The sequence below is a fragment of the Barbus barbus genome, assembly GCF_936440315.1.
Source record: "Barbus barbus genome assembly, chromosome: 39".
In the NCBI taxonomy this organism is placed as follows: Eukaryota; Metazoa; Chordata; class Actinopteri; order Cypriniformes; family Cyprinidae; genus Barbus; species Barbus barbus.
The window spans coordinates 13,460,856-13,473,538 of NC_136717.1; positions in this window are offsets into that span (position 1 = coordinate 13,460,856).

Below are 12,683 nucleotides of genomic sequence, written 5' to 3' on the forward strand. Positions count from 1 at the left end.
ATATATTAGTTATATTAAAATCTAAAAATGCAAAAAGTTTTGTGTGCTGGGTAGGTTTAGGATTAGGGTTTGTGTAGGGGCTTAGTATAAAACTACATTAGAGTAAAGTAAAGTAAAAGTACAGTATAAAATCCATTACGCCTACAGAGAGTCCCCATAAAACATAAAAACCAGTATGTGTGTGTGTGTGTGTTTATTTCCTCCTTTTATATTCCAAATCATTGACAAGGTCTCATCAATCGTCTCTGTCTGTCTTTGTTTGTCCCTGTTTTATTCAAGGACAAATCCAACTCCTGCCTGTAGAAATCACACACATTTAGAACATTAAAAGATTAAAGAGCTTTTGAATGGGCAGGGAATTGTATATAAGGTTAAATCAGCTCTGAGTCTGCTTCATTCACATTCACTAAGTCAGTGCTGAGCAGCTACGAAGAATAACTTTACAGTGTATTATATTGAGATCTGGTAGAGAAAAAGTGACTGAACAGAAAAAGTGTGAATTTTGGGTTTTTGGGCCTTGCGATGGGAAAGCAATGGTCACAAACTTAGACCTTGAATGCAAATATGCTGAATATAATATGTCTATGTTAAATACATGGATTTTGTTTCAATGTAGCAAAAACATATTTTATGAATTTTACAAATTGATGAATTGCTGTTCTTTTTCATACTGAAATTTTATGAAACAGAATTCTAAGATTCTCGGTCTTTATGTTTCTCTCTTTGATAAATTAAGACAGCAGCTTGTTTAGTTTTAAAACAACATGCAATCAAAGAATTGCCAATCAAAATGCAATCAAAAATCTGGGCCACAGGATGCAGACTGGGGATGGGAACACAAGGAACAGTGCTTGTGATGCATGGGGAAAAAAAGGGATGTATAGGAGAATAAAGGTTACTTGAATAAAGAACACTTGTTATTTAATTGTTTTGAAGGCACATTTAATTGTAAAATATCCTTCCATTGAGCTTTGCTTAGATTCAAAAGCTCTGTCTGCCGTTGAGAGCAAATATAGATATGCAATCAACACAATGACATTATAATGTCATCTCTTTATACAAATGAAAAATAAAAATCATTTATATTACATTTATACATTTATTACTTTCTGTATTCTGATGAAGAAACATACAAAAGGGATGTAAATGTGTAGCTACAACTGCATGTGACTACCACACACTATTAGATTAACATGCATTCAGAAAAGAATATATAATTACAATCTAAAACAAACAATTAATATCAATGTACAGTGCTGTAAAAATGTATTTGCCCCCATCCTGATTTTTTCTAATTTTATGTTCAAATTAAACAGTTTTAGATATTTAAACAAAATACACCTTGTACAAAGGCAACCTGAACAAACACATTCAGTTTTTTTATGTCCATGGACATAATGTTCCTTGTCAATATAAAAAGTTAAAAACAAACATGGCTGATTAACCTTAAGTAAACTGAAACCACATATCCAAACACACTTCAGATAAAAATCTGATGTTTTCCCATGATTATTGTCCAATGTGGTGACTTATTTTCCCTCTTTATACTAAAAAACATTGATAAGGTCTCATCAGTCGTCTCTGTCTGTCTTTTACATGTTTGCCCCTTGACAAAATTCAAGGACAAAACCAACTTCTGCCCGTGGGAGCCACACACATATACAGATGCTCTTTAAACATATTTAAAGAGCATCTGAATCCTCAAATACATAGTTAAATCAGCTCTGATCTGCTTCATTCACATTGACTGTGTTCAGTAAGTCAGTGCTAGTGATGAACAGCATGTTTCTTGTCTGGACTCTCAGCTCTCTCATCCTCAGCTACACTCTTGGGTTTCCCATGCTTAATAGCGCAAGGTAAGATATTTCCGTGCATATCTGAAACATTGTCCACAAAAATGACCACATTCATAATTGTGATACATTCATTTTCAGCAGTGGATCCCATATCAATGGCACAATGGGGAACGTCACAGAGAATAATCAGACCAGGTATACACACACACACACACACACACGCCTGTTAACTGTCACGGGCCCACCGGTGGGCCCACTTGCCATTACATGTTTTAAACAGTAATATCTTAGTCTGAACCTATAAAGCAATCTTGACAAACTATATATCGTTTGAAAGCTTAAAGACTCTAGTTTTCATATTTGGTGACTGATTTTTTAAATATTTTACAGAGCAACCGTAATTTATTCATTTGTAAGAAGAGTACTCATCAGACTCAGAGAGCGAGAACTAACCTTTACTTTGAAATAGTGATACATATATAAAATCATGAAAAATCAGCCATTCATGTTCATGTCAAGTGTTCAAAAGATAACATTCTATTTTTTGAGGTAAAAAAAAGATCTAAAAGTGTTTCGAATATGAAGAAAAAACAATAGGTTCTCAATTTTTGATGCAGCGTGAACTATATCGTACGTCCAGGGTTCTTGTTGCATGTCTTTTATGTGTTTTTTTAGAGGATGAATTGAAATCAAATACTGCCATACCACCCCTAATACTTCTGAATGTGATGTCTACATCATAAATATTGAGAAAAGAATGGAAAAAACATGTTTCAGATCACTCAAACCATATATGGAAATAGAGACGCCCTTATATGGTTACTAATGGAGTTTGATGGTCATCTACTGGAAAAGCTTGGTACTACGCCGAAACAAAATTTCATTGAAAGCTCATTTTTTGAGATATCAATCTCAAATTCGGAACAAAACTTCTTCAGATTTTTGGTTTTGATTTTCTAGCATTTTTAGAGTAAAACCTGTTTTGTAAAATATATATTTTACATAAAATATAAATATTAAAATTTTTACATTTTATATTTTCATAAACTTAAACTTCCATAACTTTTTTGTAATATAATTTTTATAACTTTTTTCACCTCTACAATAATCTAAGTGTCTTCTTTAAAAAGAGACCAACCATAAGTATCTGCTCCAAACCATTCAAAATTTATAACAATTTAAGTTGGAAATGTCATTTTCAGGCCTATACTCAAAAAGTGGAACCGACAGTTAACAGGTTAATGATGATTAAATAAAACAGCGTGAATTATGCTGACAGACTGGGGTGGGAAAACCATGGTCACATACTCTGACTTTGGATTTTGACCATCTTGCGCATGTTGGGCTCTTTTTTTTTTACTTTAATCAGGTAAGTAAATAATTCATAAAACATTATTAAATCTACCCTTTTCATAAGAAGTGTTTCCTCTGTCCCTGTCACTGAAACCTTTTTGGTCCTCTGGCAACTTGATCCGTGTCAATCTGCTGGAGACTCGGCTAGAGATCTAATGGGAAATGGCAAGGAATGAAGAAAGATTAGAAAATAAAGAAAATTAGCATGATTCTGAATGAGAGAATCCCAGTGTATTCTTTATAGTTTTGCTGCATTATGAAAACAAGAGTGATTTTGGCATGCTGGTATCCAAATTTGATTGAATCGTCATTGTGGTGCTCTGGTCTTCTGATATTTTTACAATAAATAACTCTTGAACTAAATCAGCATTTTAAGTGAATGGATTTGTCATAATGCTTAAAATGTAATTACACTTTTGTCTTTTTTTTAATCATTTTATGCACATTTTTTTTTTACATACATTGTATAACATTTTAAGACTGCAACTAAAGAAACTAAAAAACCCAGCTTTTGTTTACTTTAATTCACGCTGAATCATTGGAACAACATTTAATCAAAGCAATTATCCTTGCAAACACAATTCAGAGTCTATCTAAATGGCACCAAGTCCAATATTGTCCCGTTTGTGTGTCTTAATATTTCTATCTGGTTATGTCATTTGTTATACAGATGTGCTAGTAAAATTGTAATTTTTTTCTGCTTATTTCTTTCTTTCCTTTTAAGTTTCTTCATGCTCAAGTGAGAATTTATAATTAAAGTGAAATAGTTAATCACATTCACACGAGTAGCCCAAAAACTATGGCATCCAAATGTAAGTAAATATTTATCTGTACTTCACAGTGCCCCAGGATGTTCTTTACCTGCATCATGCCAGAGCTCTTTAACCGCATACAGACTGGGGATGAGAAGGCAGGGGACAGCGCAAGTGATGCATGGGGGCCTGGGAAAAAATAAGAGATGAAGAGGAGAAAGAGGGTTGCTTATTTGATTGTTTTCAGACACATCTAATTGTAAAATGTTTTTCCTTTGAGCCTTGGTAATTTTATTATTCATGCAAAGAGAGCAAATATAGAAATATGTTTTCAACACATTGTTAATGTCATTTCTACACACTAATGAAGAATAAAATCCATCCATTGACTCCTTTTCTTTTATTTGAAGATAAAATATCAGTTTATTTAACAAATATGTTGCCTGGATTATCATACATAAAAATATGATTAAAATATAACCCAATATAGGTTTCATTAACAACTACAATCCCCAAAGTACCTCAAAATTTGTCATACATACAGACAGTTTACATATTTTCAGAAGTATGCCAGTTATTACAGTGTAAGAAACTAATAATAATAGTGTAACTGCAACTGTTTTATTTTATATGCAAACTGAATGAAAATATATAAAACAATTTGTGTATGTGTATTATATGTGGTGATGTATTTTCTCACTTTATACTACAAAACATTGATAATTATCTCTGTTTTTTTTATGTTTGTCCCTGTCTTATTCAAGGACAAAACCAACTGCTGCCTGTGGGAACCACACACATATACAGATCATTAAAAGATGAAAGAGCTTTTGAATGATCAGGGAGTTGTATATAAGCTTAAATCAGCTCTGATCTGCTTCATTCACATTGACTGTGTTCAGTAAGTCAGTGCTAGTGATGAACAGCATGATTCTTGTCTGGACTCTCAGCTTTCTGTTCCTCAGCTACACTCTTGGGTTTCCCATGTTTAATGGCACAAGGTAAGATATTTTCAAACATATCTGAAACATTGTACAAAAAACGACCACATTCTACTTCATACTTGTGATATTTGTTTTCAGCGATGGATCTTACATGAAGATGTTTCCCAATGTCACAGAGAGGACTTTCACAAAGAATAATATCAGTCTGACCAGGTATATACATACATGCTTGACGGAACAGAACAGTTTGTGAATTATGGGTTTTGGTGGTAAAGAAATAGTTACACACTTGGACCTTAGTTAAATGGGTTGCCTATTTTACACAAGTTGGGCTGCTGATTACTTAAGTTCTTAAATTAGCATTCTTTTTTTTCTCTCTGATGGGCTTTTTATATACAGTGTTTTTGTGTTTTGTCTGTGACTGTACAGAATTTATTAATATAAGCAAGGTTTATGTGTGTGTGTGTCTGTGTTTGTATGTGATAAAACTGAATTTTACATTTCTAATAACTTTTCCTGTCTCACAAAGATTGCTGAGTGAATATAAATAATTGTGTGTGTATATATGTATGTATATTCCTAACAGCTTTTCTTTATTTACAGTTACCAATTCCAACCAGAGCTAGTATTAAACGTGTAATTCATTTTCTTTTCAAATTCTTTTTATTGGAATTTTTAATTTGCTGAGTAATGCATGTGCTGCTGCTTATGACATTCCGAACAAACCTCTACACATCCTGTGTCATACTCTCTCTCATGAAGTCACTCCTTTTCTTTGATAAAAGCAGACCACAGCTTCAGTCCCAATTCAAACTCTAGCAAATATCTTTTAAATGAACGTAAGCTTGTTTTCCTTTGTCATTTCAGCCTAACAAATCATATATCAAGTTTATCGGCAAGGTTGTTTTAAAGGAAATGGTAGTGGTGACTTGTTTGCTCTTTTAGGCCAAGCAATGAAATTTCCAGTGTGTGAGAATTTGATGTCATTATCATTGTAAGAACTATGAATTTGCCTATTCAGTGGATTTATGAAATTCACATGAGTGCAATAAGTTTAAGCAAACAAGATTCTTTGTAGCTCAATTTATTCTAGGAAAACTATGGCATCCAAATGCAATATAATATTCATCTGTACTTCACAGGGGCTCAATTCCACAATGTCTTTTGCCTACCTGTGCCACACAAAATCTGGGCCACAAGATGCAGACTGGGGATGAGAAGGCAGGTGCCAGTGCAAGTGACGCATGGGGGCCTGGGAAAAAATAAGACAATTATAGTGGAAAGAGGGTTACTTGTATTGAATATATATATATATATATATATATATATTTTAGATAGAGTTAATTGTCTTTACTTTGAGCCTTGCTTTGATTCAAAATTGCTAACTTTAAACTATTTTTTTTTATTATTCATGCAAGCAAATTAAAAAATACATGTTATCAACACTTTGGTAATATCATCTCGCCACACCAATGAAGAAATAATTTGTATTAGTATCCATAGAGTCTTTTTCTTTACATTCCATTTTTGTTTTATCATATGTAAAAAAAAAAAAACAAAAAACAAAAAAACAAAACAAAAAACAAATTCTAATCTAAAAATAATTAGCCTTTCTTTCTTTCTTTCTTTCTTTCTTTCTTTCTTTCTTTCTTTCTTTCTTTCTTTCTTTCTTTCTTTCTTTTTTACAAGAATGTTGGTATGCATCTATGTTCTGAAAAATGTATGAATCAAATCTGTAAATCATATCTACGCTGCATATTTTCATAACTATTGTGGTTACTCAGTAAAACTTGTCACTCACAGTACAGTGAAACAATTTGGTGTTGGATTTACTTTGTAATTATTTGTGAAAGTAACTAGCAATTAAGTGCAAATTGTTTCAAAGACATGGCAACGCCCAATTAAACATGAGACTTTGAAGTAGAAAGACTTAAATAGTATTTTCTTCAAGATTATACTTCAGTAATTTAAAATTTTTTAATTAATTTATTTAAAAATAAATTAATAAAACTTAAAAAATAAAATAATATTGTTTTACCATGTAGTAACAAATGACAAAATAAATGTCTAGCTGCAACTGCATGTGATTACCAAAAGAGGGCCCCATAATATTAGAACACAAGGATAACCAACCAGATAACATACAGGTTCAGATAATAATATAATATAATATAATATAATATAATGCGAAAAGATTTGATTTTATTATAGCCTGTTTACACCTCAGAGAAAAAAATATAACATAAAAAGTAATTGTGACTACACAGTATCTCACAACTGTTACTTTGTATCTCATTATTGTGACTTTATATCTCACTGTATGAACTTGTATGAGCACTGTATATGAAATACATTTTATTTATCATATTTGCACCTATATTTCTTGTAAATTGTAAATTTTATATTTTATACTTGATTTACTTTATACTATTTTATACTTGAGTTTATATCTAAGAGTATCTTAGCATCTCACAATTTCAGGATTATGTCACATAAAAATATATTGATAATGCAAATTTAATCCAACAATGCAATTTGTATAAAGTCTCTAATAACCAGGTATTCGCCCCTTGTTTTAAAGACACAAGATCCCAGAGCATCATAATGTTTTTGAACTGTCATCAGACTCTAGATTTACGAGAAAGAGTGCCGTGGAAGAATGAGTTCTGGCCGATTAGTTCCATCCCCTTGCAACCTTCTGAACGATTCCAATAATTCTGCTGCCACTCACACGCTGAGGACCAGGGAAGAGGCCAGCAGATTTACTGAATATTGAGTTCTCAGAAGGGAAAGACACCATTATCTGTGATTACTTTGAGTTAATCAGAGGGTCTTCATCATCAGATTCACTTGTCAATCAAAGGCGAACGTGACACGTCAAGTTGCTTACAATTATCATCTTGCTTTGAATGAAAGAAAAAGGGCTTCAGGTGGTTTCTGTGTCCCTGGAAGAGTAACGTATTCCACCTACATGTTCGTCCTCTGCAAAGGGCAGCTCTGTCACACACACACACACACACACACATACAATGATATGGATGCTGTACTGCGTTTTTGGGGGTCAACCTGATGGTCCTCTGACATTTCTGCAAATAATCATATAATAATAATAATAATAATAAATCCGCAACTGAGCTGGTTATATAGTAGATGAATTAAACTTGTTTCATAATTCATTAACTTTACACAGTCATCGAACTGAACAAGCACGGAAGCAGAATAAGACACTTGTCTTTTCAGAGCTGCTTTACAGCAGAATTTGAATTTGTCTCATAATTGACCAAATTTGCATCATTGTTTCTGTTATTGTCCCGTTTATTACTGTGAAGCTGCATTAAAACAATCTGTATTTTATGAAGTGCTATATAAATAAAGGTGATTTGACCTGAATCTCAAACTTCCAGTTCACACAACAGTTGACCAAATAACTAACTAATGTTAATTCCAATTCTGTTTTCTCTATAGCCGTGAATATCACCTGAACAATGATTAATATGGCAACATCCATAACACTGAAAAGTATCACAGTTTATGTGAAACATGTCCAATTAGTCTTTTCACACTTCCATGTTCCTGGTTACCAGGGTAAATTTCCGGTAACAGCAATTGCCAAGCCTAACAAGAATGTGTTTTGGGTAGCATTTAATTTCTTCACAGAATGGGTTTAGTGTTACGCAAACTGGTGATGATTAATCTTATACATTTTATATTCTAGAAAACATTGGTCTAATGTGAACAGTTGTAGACGTATGTTACTTAGATTGGGTGACCATGCTGAGAGATTATCTCTGTTTCCTTCCATGTCCCTTTTCTTGTACCCCTTTCATTCTCTTTTTTAATCATTTTTTTCAGTAAACCTAAGGGTAGTCTGCTAGATTTGAATGTTTTGGACTACTTTCCTCTGTGGAAAACAACAGCTTTTCATGCCACAGTGATGTCACCACAAAGTGGATTAAGACAAAGTGAAGCTCACATGCTGTGCTACGAAAGTGGACGACTGCCACAAACACGCACCTACTCACACATAATAACCACTGAATTTTGGAGTTGCACTTAACAGCCAGGCCAATTTTACATCATTACTGAAAATGCAGATGAAAAGTATTTCAGTGTTTTTGAATCCTGCCATAAGGCACTCTCAAGAGTGAAAGAAAAACGGGTGAGCAGAACTTTCTAGAAGTGTCTTTCACTCACTCACTCCTACACACAACATTTCCTCTCCAAGGTTGTTTTGATGTAATCAAGGGCTGTTAGTTTCAGATTGAGATGCCTATCACTACTTCATTACAATCTCTTATTGGCCAATCACTTGAGTCGCCCAAGTCCTTCCTCACATTTTAAAAATAATCCTGGTCGATGGTCCTCATCATTGTCATCTTTACCCTATCAGTCCATCCTTCTTCCCATATCTTCATCGCTCACTTCCTGATGGAGCAGTCAATGTAGGCCGATCATTAGGGCATATAATGATAGTGTACCTGTCTGCTCACAGCCACTGACCTGCCTCTATCCACTGTGACTCATTGGAAGCCTCTTCATTTTCTGAAGAACAAGACAGCCCTCTCAACACCCACACAAGGGCAAGGTGCGCAAGTCCCTGTCATTATTGATGTGTTGTAATTTGTCATTGAGCAAATGCTTCTAATTCTAAAGCAATTTACATTACACTTACACCTATTGAGAAGCATGTGGATAAGTGTCAGATAAATACATTGATGATGGTTTATACAGCTTATCTCCATTCATCCTCCATCTCATCTCAATCGTTTCTCAACTCAACTCAGCTGCATTTGATTTAATCACATCCTCAGTCTCATCTCATCTCATTTTAATCTTAATCTAAAACGAAATCTCATCCTCAATCTTGTCTCAACTCAATCTCACCTCAATCATCTTGTCTCAAAACCTCAATGTCATCTCACCTGTTCCTCTATTTCATCTCAATCACATTTCATTTAAACTCAATCTCACTTTAACGCCACCTGACCTGATACTTAGTCACATCTCATCCTCAGTTTAACCTCATTCTCAATATCATCTCATTTTAATCTAAAACTCCATCTCATCTCAATCTCAGGTTAATCTCATCTCATTCTCAGGCTCATCTCATCTCAATCTCAATCGCAATCTCAGGCTCATCTCATCTCATTCTCAGGCTCATCTCATCTCATCTCAATCTGAATCTCAGGCTCATCTAATCTCATTCTCAGGTTCATCTCATCTCATCTCATCTCATTCTCATCTCATTCTCAGGTTCATCTCATCTCATCTCATTCTCATCTCATCTCTTTCTCAGGCTCATCTCATCTCATCTCAATCTCAATCTCAATCTCAATCTCAGGCTCATCTCATCTCATCTCATCTCATCTCATTCTCAGGCTCATCTCATCTCATCTCATTCTCAGGCTCATCTCATCTCTTTCTCAGGCTCATCTCAATGCCATTTTTAAATAATTCTCACCCTTCGCCTCAATCTCACCTCATCTCAAATGAATTTCACCTTGTCTCATCCTTAATCTCTTCTCGATATATATCTCAGTCTGAGCTCATCTTCAGTCTCATCCTCATCCTCAATCTTATCTCAATTGTTATATCATCCAACTCTCAATCTAAACCAAACTAAACTAAACTAAACTAAACTAAACTAAACTAAACTTTTTATCTCATCTCATCCCATTTTATATTATCATCTAATTTGATCTCATTTTATCTTGTCTCATCTCATCTCATTTGATCTCATCTCGTTATCTAATTTTATCTAATCTCATCATCTCTTCTCATTTTATCTCATATTATCTCATCTCTTCTCATTTTGTCTCATCTCATCATCTCATCTCATTTTATCTAATCTCATCTCATATTATCTCATCTCATCTTCACTTTATCTCGTCTCATCCTTAATCTCATCAATTTAAATCTCAGTCTAAAACCATCTCCGTCTCACCTCAATTGTTATGTCATTCAACTCGCCATCTCATCTTAATCTCATCTCAGTCTCACCTTCAGTCTCAAATCATCCTCAGTCCCATCTCAATTTTATTCTCATCTTCAACTCATCCTCAATCTCATGACGTCTCGTCAACTGAAGCTCATCTCCATGACTTTAATTGCATGTACCCCCTCTGATCTGTCTTCAACCTGGACTATCAGTGGAGTAATTATGTGAAAGATGGAAACAAATTACAGTTCATTTCTACAAATGAATCTCACAGGCAGCTGGCTGTCGGCCACCCTGGCAATGATTTCACACGGCTCACAATCAAATGACCAAATGCCTTCACATTCCCTACACGCACGTCCATGTCAACCAAACCAAGTATTTGGGATGTAGTCTCTCCCACATATAAAATATGGCAAACATTATACAGTGTTACAGAGGAGAGCCATATGCCCACAGAGATTGTTGGAATGTTACAGTTTTTCTCGATTGCTAACACACTATAACTGATTCATTTGGCCCAATTTTCCAAACCATTCATACAGTTCTCAAAACAAAGACACGTTTCTCAAAACTTTTAACACCTGTTTGCACACACGCTCCAATTTGCTCAGTGTTTTCTGCAAAACTCTACACAAAAATGCCATAATTTTGCACAGGTTTAACCATGTTCACATTCAGAAAACACAAACACACAATATAATTAACTCAAGCATCAAAAAATTAACCAAAACAGCACACATTCATCCATGTGTGAACATTCAGTAGCAAAACTGATGACACACAGGTCAGGATCTCAGGATGATATGAACAAGAGCACAAGTGATTATGCGTTTTGGAAAATGAATCCAGTGGTAGTGGGAGACAAAGAGTGTATTCCAGTGTGTGTTTACTGTATTTCTGTTGTTTGGTCTTTGAACTTTTCTCTTCTAGTGCTTTTCATCTACTGTAAGATCTCTTTGCAGTCATGTAATGAAAGTAAACTTTTCTTAAAGTTTATTGCTGAATTTTACTATATCAGCACCCCATAATTTATGCCGTATACTGTAGAAAACACTGACTAGCAAAAGGATTCCTGTTTCCCAAAAGCAGGTGTTTGCAACAGGTTTTGAATTGATCTCACTAGTGTTCTCTTGGCAGGAAAGTAGTCTGTGTATTTGACACGTTTGTGTGTCATCTGAGGCCAAAGTTTGAGTCTGACAAAAGAGAACATGTTTTTGACTAAACTATTTGATTTTGACCTGGAAGTTTGAAGGTTGCATAAGTTGGTGTGTAATGTTGAGATTGTGTTTTTAGTTGTGAGAAAATGGTGAATTGTTTCATGAATTGTGTGTTAGCAATCGAATGAACTTAAATCCTATTACAGGTCATTCACTGCTAATTTAATACACAAATCAGATTGTAAAGTGCAAGCTTATATAAAGGATAGAACAAATACTGGATCATGTCACCTTCCTGTTACCTTCAGAGGACAAGCGCTGACATACAGCGACTGCAAATTAGAAATCCTAGATAAAGTAAAATTGACATGTTTTTATGCTCATAGCCAGGCCATCAACTCCATAATACATAATCCCTTTTTTCATTTTCCATGCATCTCTTCATTTATTTTCCTCCCATTCATCTGTTTTTCACACGTTATTGACTCATCTGCTTTAATACTCTGTTACTCTCTCCGGGCTGCGCCTGTGGCCTCTCTCCCAATCTCTATCTTTTGTGTGATGTCCCTGTAGAGCCCAGATGAATATAAATGTAAAATGTCAGGGTGTCACCTCTCAGCTGTGTTGGGGGACTTTTGTCACTCTGCTCTGCCAGAGAGCAACATTCGCCTGCTCCCAGCTAGATATCTACCCCTCCTCAGATGTTTACAATCCCGCCCACAGACGTGCTGAGACCGGAG